Raw genomic sequence first — 21,377 nt, forward strand, 5'->3', positions numbered from 1 at the left:
TCATCTTGTGGTAGATTATTCCCTTGTGCGCTATGGTTAATTGGACTAGGTTGTTTACTTCCTTGTTGGAGAGAACTGATCTTACTCCAATAGGTAGCAGCTAAGTGGCCAGACTTTCCACAAGCTAGACTTTTCGCAAATATCACATTTGACATTCGGGCAATTCCTAGGAAAATGTTGGCCACCACACCACTTACAGCTGAATCTTGAGGGGCCACCCTCTTCAGGGCATCAATTCCCTATCAAATTCTGTTGCTTCTTAAGGAAATTGACATCCACAAATATTTGTCGATACTGTTCAGAGATCATATCGATGTAGTGCTTCATCATGTCCTTAACTTCACCAAGGAAATTAGAGGCACTCGACTCGTAGCCGTGATCGTCAGTTTTTTGTCCCATGGGCCTAACCACTTGATTAGGGATTGCTTGTTGACCTACTAAGAAAACATTAGGATTCATTGTTTGGCCCCCACTATTTAGTGAGGCCGCTTGACTAGCCATGGGCATAGTCATGCTAGGAGGAGCTAGTAATATAGGCAAACTCGGTATGATCCCTCCTCTCCCATTCGCGTTTGACATGGGATCCCCTTGACTCCCATTGGTCAAGGCCAAGTTATTACCATTCCAATTTATCCTTGCTACATAAGCCACTTGCAAGCGTGACTCTACTCCTTCTGCTTGGGTAATAGCAGTGTCAATGTCGTCCAAAGCAACACTACTCAATTGCACCTGGATATTAAAATCAAATCCATGTGGGAAATATTGTAATTGGGCAGCCGTTGGAATGGGGACATAAGTATTTAGTTTACAAAGAACTTGCTTTAATTTCTTGGCATAGGCCTAGACATTCTCATTTGGCTCTTTGCGTGTTACATTCAAGACACGCAACCAATATTGTCCACCCTTCTCAGGGGCAAACTCTCTACGAAAAGCTGTAAAGAATTGGGCACTACTAGTTATGGTTCCGGCTTCGAGACCATGGTACTATACTGCTGCTCTTCCTTTTAACGTCATGTTAAAGAACATCATTAGGTGTCCTTCGTCTCGGATTCGATAATTGAACATGAGTGTTTGAAACTCCTTAATGTGGAGTTCTCCATCTTCTTCTACTAACCCATGGAAAATGGGCAACGATGCTCCTAATGCTGGCAAATCCAGTGTCCCTGCTGGAATTGCGATAGGTTGTGCCATGGCTACAACCGGATTGACAACAGGAGTTTGTGTAGGTAAAACTACACCCCCACTTGTTGTGAGCTGATTAATTGGAAGTAGGGAAGTACTAAGACTTTCACTTGCACTCGAAGAACTACTTGTAACACTTAGGTTACTAGAACCATAGCCACTTATGTGCAACGGAATGATCCTTTGAGGAGAATAATGGCTTACGATCTCCAACCACCATCTAACCCTCTCAGCACGTTCTACTTTTTGTATTTCGGCTTGACGGTCCTTGTCAGAGGACATAAACCAACTATTTGGTCCCTAAAAACCCTAGATTCGAGAACCACTACTTGTTGGCGCCTCTTGGCAGATACACCACTGATGGGACCTAAAATGGGCCGGAACTGGCTAAGGCACTAGTTGGACCTCATGCCCTCAACAGACAACCCCACCTCACAGCCTCGCAGGCCAAAAGCGTCTCTTGAGGGATACACTATCCTAAACACTAATCATTGCATGTTTATAGTCTGTAATCCAATGGATATTCCCTTGCCCGTCTCCTCACAGGGAGATTTTACATATATTGGCAATAAATGCCACATATTACACACACAAGGGCACCCCACCGGCTGATTGCCATGGCCCTACTACAACTCTCCTACATCTTGGGGATTGGCCCCTCAATGCGCTGCTTCCACACATAGACACATTCGAAACAAGATCCCCTCTTAGTGTCAATATATTTAACGTTCCAAGAATGCACTTATTCTCACTTATCCATCCCCTTTTGACCCACCGTCTAGACCTATAGCCAGGTTGCTCACTCTCTCTATGTGGATCAAGTCCTAGAGAAACCAAGTGCTATGCATCCAAGAGCTTATAATTGATACCATTTAACAATGCTTGATGCAAATGTGTATATGATTAAGTGCTCAAATAATTAAAAAAATAGCCTCCTACATTGTGGAAATCCATTCTTTTTATGTTTTCATACACATGCATAATTGCTGTAATGAGAGAAGATATCGAGCCTTACACTCATGCTGTACTTCCCTTTGTTTTACTTAACGTAATTCTATATGAATAATGTAGCAAATACATCAGATATTATATTATATTTCAACACTCAAACTTCCCTCCTCCCCTATCTTTTAGAGTTTTGCCTCATTGCATAGGTAAAGGGGTGATTTCATGTGTATTTCGCACGAAATAAGCAGTAACTACTCACAAAAACATATAAATGGGGATAACCTGAGGCAAACCCTCATGCTTTATCCTCATTATACACTCACAAACACATCCATACATTTCCATAATTTTCCTCATCTGTTCCTTATTTTTTCACCTTTGAAAAAGCATTTTTCCTATTTTTTCTAATTTATTATCAATAAAAATGGAAGAAAACTAGTATTATTTCAAAGTTGTTGCTCTTGAGTCTTTAAACAGCAACCATGTAGATTTTATTGGTGTTTTATTTCATGTTTTTCCCATTTTAAGCCCAAAAATCCCATTTTAACTCTAAAAACGATGCTTTTTGGGTTTTCTCCATTTATTTTCCACACTTTAAGTGTATTTTTTTTGAGTTTTTTATTATGAAAGACTAAAACTAACAGCAAATAACATGTCCATCAATTTTCAGCCCATATAAACATTGCTAACCTCATCAAATGCAAAAAAAGAGCCATTTTCTTTGTAAAAATATCATTACTGTGTATTTTTTATTATTTTGGGTTTTGAAACTTGTTGCAGGTCTACAAATCAGGGCCCATTTTGATGCTTAGCCCGCCTCCACATTGCCATCTTCAGCCCACCTTCGGTTTAGAAGCAATCTAGTACCACGTTGGACGAGCATTCACCAACTGAGCTTCATTCTTCTTTACACGCAGGAACAACCCCTTGCAGGAGAGAGGGAGGAGAGAGAAATACTAAAAATGAGATTTTTAAATCCTCCATTAAAATAGGCAAGCTTGCAGCCATCTTCTTCCTCTTCGTGCCCTAATTGAGAATCTCTCTCTCTCTCTCCAAACGGGTTTGAATTGGAGAGGCAACGAGCAAAAATGAGGAGGCGCATTGATGCTTCCCTCTGTTCGACAGTTTTTGCATTAGTTTCAAGGCTTTTATTAAGCCTAGGGTTTAAAACATTAAAATAATCGGTTCATCTTTTTATGTTCACATTGTCTCGCAAGTGGATTTTTTCAATTTTGAAGGCCCAAACAAACTCCGATTTGCAATCCGATTGGATAGGCGGCTTCATGGCGTCGAACTCTATCAACATGGCCTCTCCCATGTACTTTACGGCTTCCTGATCCGATAGTTGCTTTATAACGCCGAACCTTGCAGGGATTAAATGGAGGGTCAAACGACCTCCGATTGACGAACCGAGACTTGTGTTGGATTCCTGATGTTGAAATGCGTCTAGGAAAAATCTAGCTCAGCCATTCGCCACCATTTGATTTTTCATGAAAATCGACTCTTTAACACCTCTCGGGAACTTTTTGGCTCCAAAACGAGCTTCAACGCTTCAAGAATGGGTCCACATCGGGTCCTAAAATCTAGCTCTCAACCCTCAAGCTCTCTCTCTCTCTCTCTCTCTCTCTCTCTTTCTCTCTTGTAGAAGCTAAAAATGAGCCTTCCACCCCCCGTCCTTGGGTCTTAAACCTTTGTCCTAATGCCCAAGTTCTATCCTGTTAGTTCTCATGCCTTGTCAATGGATTGTAAGCCTATTTTTCCCTAATTTTTCCATGTTTAGGCTTGTTTCATAGGAAAAACCCTAAAGTTTTTTGCTTCAATATCTTGATCCTACCCTACTCTAAATGCAACAAACATCAAAATCCAAATACTAACAAGATTTATCCTACTTGTCCACTCATTAAAAACATAAAATACTTACTTGTTTTGATAATTAAAAACCCAAATCTCCTACCTATCTCAAGCATCGGTTCGGGGATGCAACCCTACTTCGACGCTCAATTTGAGGTGTGCTAGTGTTTCACCTATCTAGCAAAAGAGACTTGTTTAGAGCTAACTTGACACCATATTGGGTTGACGACATAGTCAAGTGCTTGAGCATAGCCTACCTGAAAGACCCATCGAGAAGGCCCAACTTAGGCAATTCATCCTTAAAATACAACTATATTAGTTGATAGCAGGACAACTCTATAGGTTAGGGCATGACGGCTTCCTACGTAGATGTGTATGCGAACATGAGATGCCTGACGCACTTGCAGAGGCACACGGTGGAATTGCTGGAGGGCACTTTAGCAGAGACGCAACAGTCCGCAAGAAGGTGCTGCAGTCTCAACTATGGTGGCCTACCCTTTTTCGAGATGCAATATGGTTTGTAAAGCATTGTGACGAGTGCCAATGGACCAAGGTACCCGTTCACAAGGACAAAATGGAGCTAATCCCAATCATTACAAGACAACCATTCGAGAAATGAAAAATTGAATTCATTGGACCGATTAAATTGTTGAGAGCGAAATTTTGGTGCTGAGAAGTGCTTAAAAATAGCTAAAAATTACGAATATCAAGGAAAAAATATTCAACGTCGAAGGCGGCAGCTCGATCTAGGACGATTTTAAGCGCCAAAGTACTTTGAAGGCGCCCGTGCGACACTTTTGGATTTTTAGTAATTTTTCCGTGCGCCTGTGTCAGTTCGTGGAGCTGCTAATCAGTGTGGGATGCCAAGACGAGCTCACAGAAATTTTCAGAACTGAATTCGGGGGCCGGATGCACAAATGGCCAAAAAACTGGCCAGAATTGAAAGGGTGGCCAAGGGGGCGGCCCAAAGGGGGTGCCTCTTGGGACCCCCACCCCCCCAAAATTCAACGAATTAGGAGGAGGGCGTGTCATGATGAGCGCGCGACTATAGAAAACGCCCCTTCCCCCCCCCCCCCCCCCCCCCCGCCCCCCCCACGATGAGATTTTTGGCTTCAAAGGAAGCCATAGCAATGATGCTGTAGGCTGACTACAATGCTTTCTGGCATCAAATCGCTCCAGCCCACGCGTCAAATGGTTGGCTGTAGAGGAAGATAAGATTTCAGTATTTCTCTCTTCTCTCTCTCCCTCCTCCAAGGCTGCATTCACGTGGGAAGAGGAAGGAAGAAGAAAGAATGGCGGAGGCCGATCGCTCCACGGGCCGGAGATGGTGACGTGTGATCGTCATGAGCATTAAGTGCTGCTGATTTTCAGATTTGCAGCCATGGCCACGAAACTCGAAACACGCAAATAAGCGGTAATTCAATCTTTTCAAAGGAAATTTGAGATTTGATGGCATTTGATTGATAAAATGCTGTTCATGTGGGCTAAAAATTATTTGTGTTGCTGGTTTTCATGAGTATTTGCTGATCATAATCAGAGAATTTTAAAAAAACACGCATCTCGTGGTTCAAAACAATAAAATAAAATACGTAAAATATGAAAAAAAAGAAAAAATGGTATTTTTTGGCATAAAAATAGGAAAATATAATAATACACACCAACTAAATATATATTTTGCTGAAAATGAACTAAGGGTCACAGTCCATAACCTGTTTTGAATTTTCAGTAATTAAAAAATGCAAAAAAGTGGGAAAATTACAAAGAAAATAGGGAAAACCCACTAAAAATAGGGGAAAATGGATTTTGACTACCAAAAATTAAGGAAAAATAAGAACCATGTTTGTGGATGTACGGGGGGTCTGAAGTATGAGGTTTAGCCTCAATTCAGCCCTACCTTTATGTTTTAGTGAGTTTTTATTGCTTTTCATACAATAAAAATGTGGAAATATTACCCTAAACCGATCAATAGTACACAACCTAAACGGGTGAGGGGGTAGAGTGTATAAAAGGTGCTTAAATGCGGAATGAAATGATGAAAATATTGCTGGTTTTTATGCATACCATTTAGGTTGGTCAATAATTAAAAATGAAGAACCTAGTAGCACGAGGGTTTCTCGGTACTAGGTTCATGCAACGCCGCATACGAGCGATAGTCGAATTCATTGAAAGAATGCTTTTGCACTAAACACAAATGCTGATTTTAAATTGCTTGAGCACATGGACATTCACAATTTGCATGAAGCATAAAATGATAAAAGGTATCAGACAATACCTCCTGGATGCATGGCAATTGCTTTCTAGAGGAACATGACCAACGTTGAGTGAGTAAGGTTGTCCCAAGCTATAGGCTAGGCGTTGGGTCTAAGGGGAAAGAAAGTGAGGTATGGTACATTCCTAGATGTGATCAATTGGTACCTTGAGTGGAAATATGTGCGAAGTGTTATATATGTTGAGCGACACATCGAGGGGCCAATCCCCAAGGTGTAGGAGAGTCGCAGTGAGGTAGCGGCAGTCAGCCGTGGGAGGACCTCCTATGTTTGTACTTCATGCTATTTGGCAATGTGTCGGGACTCCCTCTGAGGAGTGTTAATTGGGTTAGAGTTGGACTACGAGACGTGATACAAACGCAAGATGTTTAGGAAGATGATGTATGTGTCATTGACGCTCCTGGCCACGAGGCCGTGGGGTTGCTGAGCGCATGATAGAGGTCCGGCTAGTGCATGAGCCAGTGCCAGCCCGTTTTAGGTTCCATCAGTGGTGCGTCTGCCGAGAGCCGCTTAGAAGTGGCGGTCCTCGAATCCTGGTTGTCTAGGGACCAGTCATTAGTTTATGCCAAAGGATACTGAGATTGACCCGTTATTCATCGATAAGCATCCTCTAGCCGAAATCCAAAAGCAAGGGAGAGACAAAAGAGCTAGGCGATGTGCTGAAATTCTTAAGAGGTATTCCCCTAAGTGTAGCGGTGCTAAACCCTCACGAGGGAGTGGATCTAGTGGTCTTGGTGCCACAAGCAGTAAGTTAGGAGAAGGTGGAAGCTCTAGTGCTCCCCTTTCTTCCATAAGGCAGTCTACATCAAGTGCAGGAGGTGTAACCCCACCGTCCCCTATTCCTAGTGCAAATCCAATTTTCGTCATAGTGCAGCCTATTGCAATTCCTATAGGAACGACGGATTTTCCAGCTCTAGGTTACCCGCTACCTATTTTTAATGGGTTAGTTGAGGAAGATGCGGAACTCCACATCAGGGAGTTTCAAAAGCTGATGTTTAACTATCACATCCAAGAAGAAGGACATTTAATGATGTTCTTCAATATGACTCTCAAAGGAAGAGCTACCATATGGTATCATGGTTTAGAAGCTAGAACCATATTGAATATTGATTCATTTTATGGAGCTTTTGGAAGGGAGTTTGCCCCTAAAAAGGGTGGGCAATATTGGTTGCGTGTACTCAACGTGACCTACCAAGAATGACACGAGGATATTCGTGCTTATGCAAAGAAACTAAAAGAGGTTTTCCGTAAGTTGGACACCTCTATTCCTATCCCTGCAGCGGCCCAATTGCAATATTTTCTGCATGGTTTGGACTTTAATATCCAGAGTAGTGTCCCTTTAGGGGATATAGATACGGCCATTACACGAGCACAAGAAGTGGAATCCCGAATACAAGCAGCCTATGCCTCTCGTGCCAATCCGAATATAGGTCTAGCATTGGGAAATAATATGGCAATGGCCAATGGCAGTGGTAGCCAAGGGATAGCGATGGCTAATCCTAATGGGAGAGGGAACATGATGCAGAATGTGCATTTATTACTAGCTCCCCCTAGCATGTCGATGCCTATGGGCAGTCAAATGGCTCCAAATGGTGGAGGCCAGGCAGTTAATCCTAATACCATGCCTGTGGTTCAACAACCAGTGCCTAATCAAATTGTTAGGCTGATGGAGAGATAGGGTAATGATCAAGGCTACGAGTCGAGTGCTTCCAATGTTCTTGGCAAGGTTAAGGACATGATGAAGCATTATACCGACATGATTACGGAGTAGTATCGAAAAATAGCCATTGATGTCAAGTTTCTTAAAAAACAACAAAATTTGATAGGAAGTAGATACCCGGATGAGGGTGCACCTTCGAGGTTTAGCTGCAAATGGTGTGGTGGGCAACATTATCCATGAAATTGCCCAAATGTCAAGTGCGACATTTGTGGAAAATCCGGCCATTTAGCAGCCACTTGTTGGAGTAAGATTAGTTCCCTCCAGCGAGGTAGTCGGCAACCAAGGCCTGTTAATCATCGTGCACAAGGAAATGATTCCCAACGAGAAGACGGGCCTAAACAAATACTCCAACAACCAAAGGCTACAGTGGAGGAGCTGCCTAGTGGTAGTGGGGTTAGTTTGATAGAGGCGGTGCATGTTAATGACGTTGAAACCTCTAATCTGTGAGCTATCCTTACAAGAGGTCAAAAGGGTAGAGAGGCTGACAAGGATAAGCTTGTCGACGGAAACCCTAGACAGGGCGACAAAGGAACGCAAGTTCTGGATCCTGCCATGGAAGGGGGACCTTTGAAGCCCGTGGAGAGTAAAGCCGATTCTAAGAAGGATAAGGAACCATCGAGGAAGAAGATGAAAGTTAAAAAAGATGCAATAAAGCCGGTTCAGCGACCTAAAGAGCGGATGGTTTGGCGTGAAAAGCGAACTCTACGAACTATCATGAATTCGATTTGGCGAGCTCTCTTTGCGAAGTCAAGCCAGATGTGAACTTTTTACAGCTTATTAAGCTTTTCCTAGGAGTACGTAAGGAATTTAGAAAGATCCTACGTACCGGGTATATCGTAGATCCTTTGGGTATTGCGTGAGTTGGTGATGATTGGTACGAGCATGCTGAGAAGCATTGCCCAAGGGTTGCAGCCTATGTCGATGGGATATTAGTAGATTATGCCATTGTCGACACGGGATCATTTGTTAATATTATGAGTTCTGAACTGATGGAAAGATTGGGTCTTGCGATCCAGAAAGATACATCCACAATTCTCAGAATGGCGGATGATAGTTTGAGACAGCCGAAAGGCTGCATTACTGAAGTCCATGTTACAGTGGCAAATGTAGAATGTCTGCTGGACTTTAGGGTAATTCGTTTTGCAAGGCGTCCAAGTTACCAAGTATTACTTGGATGACCTTGGATCTTGCAAGCGGACTGCCAAGTGGATATACCTGCCGATCAGCTGATATTCGGTAGAGGTGCTCAGCGTGTGGTGATTGATGCCTATCCTGAGTCCCCGCAAAGCGAGAGAGCTCCTCTATCTTCTACAGAATTGGAGACATTAGAGGATTTATCCACCAGTGAGACATCATCGAGTGATGAGTCCAAAGAGGGATCCACCATGGAAGACATCTATCAGATCACTTTGAACGAGCTGATAGAGGCCCAAGATCGTATAAGAGACAAGGATGTAATTGAGTTAGACCTTGACACGCCAAATGCTTTGCGGCCAATCAAATTAGGGTCCATGCTCAGTTCAGCAGAAAGGGAGGACTATGTGTCCTTGATCCAAGAATTCCGCGATATTTTTGCCTGGAGTTATGATGAGAACTTAGAGGCATTCCTCCTAGTCTCGACGTCCATACAATTCTTATAAAAGAAGGCAGACGTCCTGTGCGTCAGAAAGTAAGGCGTATGCCTTTTGAATTGAGGGACCGGTTGTTTGAGGAGTTACAGAAGCTTTGAAAAGCGGGTTTGATTTTTCATGTGCAACACATGGAATGGTGTTCACCAGTTGTGATCAGAAAGAAGAAAAATAATAAAATCCGATTGTGTGTAGATTTTAGAGAGCTAAATAAGCAGACGGTTAAGGATTACTACCCGTTGCCATTTATTGACCAGATTTTGGATCAATTAGCAGGTAGGGAGATATATTCGTTTATGGATTGCTTTGCAGGATATAACCAGATGGCAATTGCAAAAGAAGACAAGTTGAAAACAACTTTTATTACTGTCTTTGGTACTTTTGTGTACCATGTGATGGCCTTTGGTTTATGCAATGCGTCTGGTTCGTGGCAACAAATGGCAGATAAGACATTCAGTGACATATCCCCTGAAGAGTTGAAGGTGTTTATTGATGACTTAGGGGTAGCCACCGTGAGAGAAAGGCAGTTGATTATTTTGCGAAAATGTTTTGAGCGGTGTAGGCAATTTTGCATCACTCTAAACCCACGGAAGTGTGTTTTTGGTGTACCTTATGGGCTCTTGCTGGGCCATGTGGTCACTTCGGTAGGTATTGCGACAGATCCCGAGAAGGTCAAAGTCATAGTTGCCATGGGTCCACCACGCACTCCGAAAGAAGTTCATAGCTTTCTGTCTTTGGTTGGTTATTACCGTAGATTCATAAATGCCTTGGCAGAAAGAACGTTGCCGCTTACAAATCTATTGTCCTTTAGCTATTTGTTTGTATGGGGTGACCCTTGTAAGGTAGCTTTCAAGGATGTGAAGCAAGAGCTAGTAAAAGCTCCCGTTTTAAAAGCACCTAAAAGAGGTGAGGTGTTCTATATATTTTCAGCAGCCACCATGCATAGTACCAGCTACTGTTTAGCCCAAATCTGGGAGGAAAAGTGGTATCATCAGATAGCCTTTGCTAGTCGAAAATTGGGCATCTCAGAGATCAATTATACCTACATGGAGAAGTTGTGTCTTGCAATGGTCTTTGGGACCAAGAAATTCAGGCATTATATTCTCTATGAGAAAGTTGTTCTTTATACGAAGGCGGAAGGGCTTTGATTATTGATGAATAAGCTGCAGCCGCCTGATCGTCTAGCGAAGTGGTTAATCACTTTACACGAGTTTGATTATGAGATTAGGAGTAAGCCACCAAGGTTACAGGGTATTGTAGAATGTCTTGTGGACTTTGGGGAGCCGAAAGAATCTGTGGCTAAAGGTAGTGACATAGAGTTGTTATTTAAGATAGATACGACGTCTATTCCCTCTTGGTATGCTGCAATAACGCATTATTTATCGACAGGAGAGGCTAGATCCGAACTATCTAAAGCTGAGAGTAGGAAAATTAAGCAGTAGGCATTAAATTTTGCCTTGATCGTAAGTACATTATATCAGCAAGGGGTTGATGACATCTATCGCCGATGTGTGATGCCTGACAAGGTGCCATTCATTTTGGAAGAGTGCCATGATTCCGCTTGCGGAGGTCATTTTGCTAGATGACTTACAGCACAAAAGGCTTTAAGAGCAGGTTATTGGTGGCCTGCCATCTTCCAGGATGTGTTTGCGTATGTTAAGAGATGCAATATTTGTCAACGACATGATAGTCGAGAGAATAGGAAAAGATCACTCACCCCTATTATGGCAATACTTCCATTTGAGAAGTGGGGAATAGACTTTGTGGGTCCTATTACTCCGTTGTCGACTGCACAAAAGAGGTATATTATTGTAGCAACTGACTACTTCACAAAGTGGTCAGAAGCACTTGCAACAAGGAAAGATGATGCTAAAGAAACTGCTAGTTTCCTTTTAGAGCAGATAATATGCCTTTTGGTCCCCCGAAAGAATTAGTGTTGGACCGTGGAACCCATTTCCTGAATAAGGTGATCAAAAGCTTGACTGAGGCTTGGCAAATCAAGCACAATAAAATGACTCCTTATAATCCGCAAGCAAATGGACAAGTTGAAAGTACTAATAAGCAGCTTGTGGGTATCTTGTCTAAGATAGTCTCTGAAAAGAAATGAGACTAGGACAAGAAGCTGTATGTGGCGGTATGGGCATATAATACCACTTTCAAGAGAGCCACTGGCCACACGCCGTTCAAACTAGTTTATGGTGAGGAGTGCGTTTTACCCTTATAAATTGAGTTGCCGACCATTAGATTCGCAATAAACCATTCTTTGGGTAATGAGGACGCCCTATTAGAACTTTTCACGACCTTTACACACCTAGACGAAATTAAATTGCAAAGCCTATTACACCAAGAGGTGGCTAAACGTTGCATGAAACAGTTGCATGACCTAAAAGCGAAGAAATATACCTTTAAAAAAGGGCAATTAGTCCTCTATTACGATGCCCATAGGGAGCTGTTCCTAGTAAAATTTGAACCTAAATGGGATGGGCCCTACAAGATTGTGAGATTAGGGAAAAATCGGTCTACAACCCTATTAGCTGATCTACAGGGAGTAGAGTTTAAGAATAAGGTTAATCTTAATAAGATTAAACCTTACTATTTCTAAGTATGCTATTACAAAAGAAATGCATTGCAGGTCCGTGCTAGGGATTATTTGAGACCTGCGAAAAAGAGCTTAAAATACGGTTTATGGGTCGGTTAATCCCTTATTTGGAGCACCCATATCTGGAGCAAAGATACCATCAGGGGAAACTCATCTGGTGGAGCAAAGGATATAAAGTGATTGAGCAAGAAGATGGAACCTTTGTGTGGGAGATTAAGGTCTTTTGCCATCATTGCTTACAACTGTTGACAAGTATCCATGTTGAGTTTAATGAAGAAGGTGGGATTAAGCTGTCAGCTAATCCTCTCAATATGCTAAACTTTGATTACCATAATTATGAATGGAGGAGTTTGCGATGGCCGGCTGTGTAAACCCATTATGGACGTATACATTATATTTTGACGGAGCATCCAGGGGCGCTAATAAAAAAGGAAGTTTTGGAGTAGTAATCCGAGATCCCCGACGTAGAGTTACGATGAAGTTAGCTGCTTATCTCGGGGTAGGATTCACTAACAATATGGTAGAGTACAAAGCCTTGATTATGGGACTGTATATTGCCAAACAAGGTGGTATTCATCAGTTGTTAGTAAAAGGGGATTCCCAGTTGATCCTAAATCAGCTAGATGGGACATACACAGTGCAGAATCCCATTCTTTGTATGTATCATCGAACTACTATGACCCTACTTGAGGAGTTTGAGAGAGTGTCTTTTCAGCTAATTCCACGTTACTGGAATCAGTTTGCGGATTCATTGGAAAATCTTGCTTATGAGGAAGACCTCTTCTTCAATTGTAGTCCTAGTCTAGATATTGTTATCAATGATGAAATAGGACCCAGTCGCTCGTGGGGTATGTTATCAGAGCATGCGATATATGGCAGACGATGGTTGATATGGGTGATGCAAAGAGTAGCCGAGACCAATCTACCATTATTATCTGGGACCCATAGGTTGATTAGACAACATATTAGGTGTACGCCTCTTGCTATATATGCAAGAGGGATGGGTCATAACCTTATGCATTTAGTTTAGGGCTACGAGCCTATGTTTTCCTCCTTGACAAAGAGCCTATTATTGTATATTTGTGCTCTTTCAGGGAGGGATGTGTAGGTGTTACTTTGCTTTATTTCATTAGGCTAAGAGGGCTCATGTTGCGAGGTTTTGAATGTGTTATTTCGTTAGGCCAAGAGGGCCGATTAAGTTTTGTAGTAAAGTGTTTTATTTCATTAGGCCAAGAGGGCCAATTGTCTGTTTAGTGCAGGTATGGTTAATGGTTTCTTGTTTTAGTTTTGTGCTAGACAAGTTCGAAAGAAGAGCTTGAAAGGAGCCTTTTGCTGCATGGAAGCTTCTTGTGGCCCTATCCAGGTGATATCTCTCCTTTATGAGTACTGTGGTGTTTATGCTATATGTGTTTGTGTACTTGTTAAGGGGGTTTTTCATTTCTTTTTGGGGACCGGTGTCCAAGGCATGAAGTCCCAAGGTTTAGGTTTAGTATGTTTGACAGAGGTCTGAGTAGTTGTTGCCTCCTGTAAAGACATTGTCAGGCATTGAAAGACCTGTTTTGGATGGGAGTCCTAGTGCCCTGTTCTGCAAGCCTGTTAGGCAGTCGTTCTAGGCGTTTTGCTTAGCTGTGAGGCAGTTAGAGAAGCCTACAAAAGGAAAATAAACATGATAAAGGGGACAAAACCCTGAATATCTAACAAGCTAATAAAAATATATACGAAGGTGTGTAAAAAGGGGTTCTAACCCCTATCAAAGAAAAGACAAGGGAAAAATTTTATAAGCAGTTGATCATTGCCTAGCGAAGGTCTCGCAGGTTCCTAGGGACGAGTCAGACCCGGGGTCGATGCCTTGTCTTCCTGGGGGTGGCATCTTGCTAGAAAAGAAGAAATTAAGGAAGGTTGGAGCAAATATAAAAGTGAGCGTCAGAAAATGATTAAGTGTCGCCTTGCGAGGGCTTGGTAGGTTCTTGGGTATTGAGACAGGACCTGAGGCCGATGCCCTATTCTCCTTGGGTCACTATGCTCAACTCCCTCCTTTTTACATACCTGAGTATGGCAATCCAATAAAAACACTAATGTGCTACAAGAAAATACTTCTTGATCAGGCTATAGGAGTCCTCACCTAGTAGGAGCTCCTAGTTGTGTTGTCCTTAGTTAGGTAGGTAGTTCAGACCACCACTTAGGGCAACCTCTTTGACAGCTCTTTTTAGTTTGGCCGTGTTGGAGCAGTTGGATACTGACTAGCTTCGAACCTTTTATCAGATTATGCTTGGCCTACTCCTTGTGGATGTCATGCCTTGGTTCTGTCAGGGGATTGGGTGAGAGCATTGTGCTAAGCTTTATTGCATATTTGTTTTGTATCAGCTTGATGCTCCTTTGGTTGTTTATATGCAAATATGTTCGTGGGTTCGACGGGCTAAGTCGCCCTATCCCGTGGTTGCCAATGAGAGCGGAATTTTGGTGTTGAGAAGTGCTTAAAAATAGCTAAAAATTACGAATATCAACGGAAAAATATTCAACGTCAAAGGCGGCGGCTCGATCTAGGACGATTTTAAGCGCCAAAGTACTTTGAAGGCACACGTGCGACACTTCTGGATTTTTAGTAATTTTTCCGTGCGCCTGTGTCAGTTCGTGGAACTGCTAATCAGTGCAAGATGCCAAGATGAGCTCACAGAAATTTTCAGAACTGAATTCGGGGGCTGGATGCGCAAATGGCCAAAAAACCGGCAAGAATTGAAAGGGTGGCCAAGGGGGGTGCCTAAAGGGGGTGCCTCTTGGGACCCCCACCCCCCCAAAATTCAACGAATTAGGAAGAGGGCGTGTCGTGATCAGCGCGCGGCTGCAGACCCCCCCCCCCCCCCCCACAATGAGATTTTTGGCTTCAAAGAAAGCCATAGCAATGATGCTGTAGCCTGACTACAATGCTTTCCAACATCAAATTGCTCGAGCCCATGAGTCAAATGGTTGGCTGTAGAGGAAGATCAGATTTCAGTCTTTCTCTCTCCTCTCTCTCTCTCCTCCAAGGCTGCATTCACGTGGGAAGAGGAAGGAAGAATAAAGAATGGCAGAGGCTTGTTTGACATCGATAAGATCGCTCCACGGGCTGGAGATGGTGACGTGTGATCGTCATGAGCATTAAGTGCTGCTGATTTTCAGATTTGCAGCCATGGCCACGAAACCTGAAACACGCAAATAAGCGGTAATTCAATCTTTTCAAAGGAAATTTTAGATTTGATGGCATTTGATTGATAAAATGCTGTTCATGTGGGCTAAAAATTGTTTGTGTTGCTGGTTTCCATGAGTATTTTCTGATCTCGTGGTTCAAAACAATAAAATAAAACACGTAAAATATGAAAAAAAAGGGAAAATGGTGGTTTTTTTGGCATAAAAATAGGAAAATATAATAATACACACAAACTAAATATATATTTTGCTGCAAATGAACTAAGGGCCACAGCCCATAACCTGTTTTGAATTTTTAGTAATTAAAAATGTAGAAAAATGAAAAAAATACAAAGAAAATAGGAAAAAACCACTAAAAATAGGGAAAAAATGGATTTTGAGTGCCAAAAATTAAGGAAAAATAAGAACCATGTTTGTGGATGTGTGTGGGATCTGAAGTATGAGGTTTAGAATTAGTTCAGCCCTACCTTTATGTTTTAGTGAGTTTTTATTGCTTTTCATACAATAAAAATGTGGAAATATTACCCTAAACCAATTAATAGAGCACAACCTAAACGGGTGAGGTGGTAGAGTGTATAAAAGGTGCTTAAATGCGGAATGAAGTGATGAAAAGCTTGCTATTTTTTATGCATACCATTTAGGTTGGTCGATAATTAAAAATGAAGAACCTAGTAGCATGAGGGTTTCTTGGTGCTAGGTTCATGCAACGCCGCATACAAGCGATAGTCGAATTCATTGAAAGAATGCTTTTGCACTAAACACAAATGCTGATTTTTAATTGCTTGAGCACATGGGCATTCACAATTTGCATGAAGCATAAAATGATAAAAGGTATCAGACAATACCTCTTGGATGCATGGCAATTGCTTTCTAGAGGAACATGACCAATGTTGAGTGAGTAAGATTGTCCCAAGTTGTAGGCTAGGCATTGGGTCTAAGGGGAAAGAAAGTGAGGTATGGTACATTCCTAGATGCGATCAATTGGTACCTTGAGTGGAAATATGTGCGAAGTGTTATATATGTTGAGCGACGCATCGGGGGGCCAATCCCCAAGGTGTAGGAGAGTCGCAGTGAGGTAGCGGCAGTCAGCCATGGGAGGACCTCCTATGTTTGTACTTCGTGCTATTTGGCAATGTGTCGGGACTCCCTCTAAGAGTGTTAATTGGGTTAGAGTTGGACTACGAGATGTGATACAAATGCAAGATGTTTAGGAAGATGATGTATGTGTCATCGACGCTCCTGGCCGCAAGGCCATGGGGTTGTTGAGCACATGATAGAGGTCCGGCTAGTGCATGAGCTAGTGCCGACCGGTTTTAGGTCCCATCAATTGTGTAGCACAGTACTCACAAGCCAAGTACATCATCCTCGCTAGTCACCTTACAAAGTGGATAAAAGCATGAGCCACAAGGAAAAACGATGCTAGAACCACTACAAGTTCCTTTGGGAGCAAGTGATCTTGCGATTTGGTTGCCCCATTAAACTAGTTAGTGATCAAGGCACACACTTCATTAATGAAGTGATCACTCACCTCTTGTCGACCTTTCTAATCATCCATAAAAAATCCTCACCCTACTACCCTCAATAAAATGGCGAGGCTGAGTCTACTAATAAGGTATTAGTAAATGTCTTGACCAAAGTGGTCTCTACTTTGCGTAGCAGGCTAGGAAAACAAATTGATGATAGCCCTATGGGCCAATTAAATAGCTTATAAAACAACAATGGGACAGAATCCCTTCAAGTTAACCTATAGGATTGAAGCCATACTACCTATAGAGTTTCTTGACCCGAGCGTAAGAGTAGCCAACCAAGAGACATGGGATGGAAAGGAGGCATGGACTAACCGCCTAATTGAGATAGAATGCTTATCAGAGACCCAACTTCTAGCCACCCATGTGGTGATTTGTGAAAAGGCATGCCACAAGAATTGGTTTGACAAGCATGTCAAGCAGTGAGAATTCGAGCAGGGTGACTTAGTGTTGTTGTATTCAATAAAAGTCCATAAATAAAAGATGAAATTCAAGGGATTAGGGCCTTTTCGAGTCCACATTATCAGTCGCATTGGCAATATAGAGCTCGAGACCCTTGTCCGAGAGGGCGTAGGCTTCTTCAATGGTAATTGATTAAAGAAGTACTACCCTCCCACATATCCATTACATGAGCCTCCCTTGCTAGAGTCCCCTATGAAAGTCCGAGTTACTTCCTGAACAAAGATTGAGGAGGAAGATGAAGAGGCAGTAGCGCCCCTCTTACATGCATATAACAATTACTGCCCAACAAGCACATACCTTTGATGCATTGATTGCTGAGGGAGTTGATTTCAATATCTTAACTCACGATCATTGGACTCGAATTGGCCGCCCACAACTACAACCTACCAATGTAAAACTAGCCCACAACTCGAATTGGCCGTCCACAACTACAACCTACCAATGTCAAACTAGCCCATTTAGGGCAGCCAATCATATCCCCTGTTAGGAATGTGCAAAGTCACAGTCTCTATCGAGTCTAAAAGCATACCCATAATCTTTTGTGTTGCCAAACAAAAAAGATGTTGGTCAAGAGTCATTATTAGGATGCTCATTTAAAAACCAAGCACATTATAATGTTGACTATGAGTCACAGCGTATTCACCTTGCTATTGGCAATGTATGAATAATCACAACCTTTAGCAAGGGCAACATGGCTCCATCAAAGCTTGCAAGGCCATTGATAGAGCAACCCACCACCAAGTCTAAGGATGTGGGTCAAGACTTATCACAACCCACCACACCACATCACTAGCACCCTGTTGAGAACATAGCTAAGGCCCTTGAACCACATTTCAAGTGGGTGCCTAAACATCAAGGACTGCCACCTGGGATCATGCAATCATGACCTCACAAGTCTAGGAATTCATACACATGACCTAGAAGGCAAGGATGAAGCTATAGGCACCAACAAACAATCAAGCTGTGATGGATACCTAAGACCCTATTGCAAGTGTAAGGCTCTTACGAGGGCAATACTTGGATATGGCTGCCCAAAGCTAAGTTGGCTAGTGGCATCATTCAAATTCCACCCTCAAACTCAACTATATAGAGTTGCACGATAGAGCAGGCCCTAAGGCTGCAAAAAGCTTAAGTTGCAAAGCTCATAGAGCTCAACACTATTAAGCCTATAGAACCTCAATGAGCCTATCGAGACTAAAACTGTAGCTTTCTAACTCCAAAATGACCCAACCTAGCACTATTAGTACTACTCAAGCCACACAACCATCTAGACAACATCAGTATCTTAAGCCACGTTGATTGCACGAGAGGCCAAACCACACACTCAAGAGCAATTGCAACTGCAGACATCAACCCCACCATTGAAATATTGAGTCTAGTCAAACCCTAGCCCCGAACAAGTCTTAAACCTTCTTATGAATGATATTTGATTCTTACATTAGCCCCAGAATTAGTCAAAAATATACGGGATGACTTAGTTGGCTGCCTTTAGAGTTTGGATGCCATGTTTACAACACTTGCTAGAAGCTATGACCAATTAGACCTGGGTCTCTTAGACAAGCCTTTGGCAATGGAGATATGCAGGCTGCCTTGCTCATTGAAAGCATCAAAATTTGTCTTCATCAAGGTGCCCCAGGCAACAAAGAAACTCATATACACCAAGATTTCCTGCAAACAAGCATGTAAGCAATGGCTCATTACATCTTTTGCCAAGGGCATGGTCCTTTCCCCACTGACTACTAGGAAATGGAAAAGCTAAAACAATTGGCTACTAACGACTCCTCTTTCTTACACCAATGGTATACTCTTAGACTCCAATGGGAGCAAGGAGGCTACCAAATCATGACCAATGCCAAGCAGAGACATGCAATCGAGACCTCGGAATATGATCCAACTTATGTATCCCCAACCTCCTATAGGATATTGACCACCATCCGCAATTGGCCTCTCGAATAGCACATCATAACTCACCCCTACTTGGATCGCATGTTGACTAAGGAGGAGCTACACATTGTGAGTCAAATGGACTCCTTTGATTTCCTCATGGATGTCCTCACTTACCTCACCCACACAAGCGTTGGACCTGTCAACATGGACCATTATGCTCAACTGAAGTACAACCCGACCTTCTATGCTTGGCTCATGTGAAGCTAAAACAAATAGGAATGCACTAAATGGTTTCCACCCTTCAACCTCTAGTCCTAGGAAGGATTCTTCCCATCTCTAAGGGGGGAGGGTGTGAGGGATGAATGATATAATAAGCTAGGGTTAGGGTTTCCCCTACCCCTTAAGACCATTCACATACATCTACCCTCATAGACCCTTGCTTAGGGTGGATTCCCATGCCTACATTCTAACACCCCCCTCAATGCCAAGGTGGCATCGCATCACAAGACATGTTAAATTTCCCTCCTTCAATCAAATGGGATGCCTTTATAAATCAGGCTACAAGGATATTCATAGGTAGAGGATGTTACAAGACTCAAAAGAGTTGGTCATTTATGGATTGGGAGGCAAAGTTGGCCTTTGATTCCTTAGGTACTTCTGGAACATTGGGACACTTACTAGTGATATGCTTGGTCTTTTTGCATGTATTGCACTTCATTTTCTTAATATATTTCTTCTAGAAACTTCTTACAATATGTCCTTTTTTGTGACAGAAGGAGCACTTAGTAGAAGTGGTATGGACTAACACTTGTTCACGGGAAGTAAATGCTGAAGTTCCTTCAGTATGGTTTCTCTTCTCTTCATCTAAGCAAGACTGGATGGTACTTGCCAAGGTTGGGTTCGGGATATTAGTTGGGGTAGTCACAAGGGTTGGAAAAGCCTTCTTCAAAGACTTCAGAAGGATGCTAATGGCATCTTCATCATGAATGGGTACTTGAACGGAGGCAAGCTATGCCATAAGCCCCTTCATATGTGAAATAAACTTGCTTAGATATTCTCCACGTTTGTATTCCAAGCTGAAAAACTCAATCTTTAGAAAGATCTTAGAGTTTTTTCCTGTAGTACCGTAGAGCCTTTCAAATTCATCCCACTTCTCCTTGGTAGTGGAGAGTTGGTCAATATGATGAATTAAAGATTCACCTAAATGAAGCATGATGATGGCATGAGCCCTTTCATCATCTTCTACATCAAGGGGATTGGATGGGTCAATAACTTTGGTCCCTTTTATGAAGGGCTAGTAGCCTCTTTCTATCATTTTGTATTTTACCAGAATTTGCCAAGGACAGAAATATTTTCCATTGAACTTGCAAATTTGAGGCCTTACATTTGCATAGGCCATGGCCATTATAGGAATGACTTACCTATTGCCTTAAGCAATAGCAGTGTCTAGTCCTTTACAGGTGGCCAAGTACAATTGAATAGCAAAACTAATAGCCAACTTTTAAAATTGTAGAGTTGAAAACAGTTGGAAATCATACATATGCAATATCTTGAGATAGGATTTAGGAGGTCTTGTTCTTTGAACAACTCTTGATTTAAGCTTTACTATTTTCCTAGGTTTCAATGAGGTGATCTTTGACTAGACTTCAAGCTCTTCTTGATAATGTGGCCTATTAGAGGAGTTCCTAGTGGAGCACGACTTTTCAATCAATTCTATGCTCTGGGATGAATCAAAGGAGAGTACAATAACACTCATTTCTCTGATGTACCAGCAGTAAACTAATATTGGGATATGGTCTATGTGTTTATAGTTGTATACATACGCTTACAACCAAGCAAGAAGAGGTTAATGACATAAAGCACTTGATGGATTTAATTTTCAAATAAAAACACTAGATTGTGAGTCAATATTCAGCTAACAACATGATTGTAAAATGCAACATTAGTGCTTACAAGCACTCATCTCAAAGTTTTATGCCACTTGAGATGTAAAATGTGGATTGTTTGATGAACTAAGGAGGTCCACTGAGGATGAGAGACTTTGATATAGAGATTTTAAATCTTCAACTAACTTTAGAGAAGATCAATCCATGATTAGAATCACTGTTAGTGCTTAGAAATTGA

This window comes from Lygodium microphyllum, chromosome 22, assembly GCF_053477565.2.
Source record: "Lygodium microphyllum isolate KBCC chromosome 22, Lygodium_microphyllum_v1.1.10, whole genome shotgun sequence".
NCBI classification, from domain to species: domain Eukaryota; kingdom Viridiplantae; phylum Streptophyta; class Polypodiopsida; order Schizaeales; family Lygodiaceae; genus Lygodium; species Lygodium microphyllum.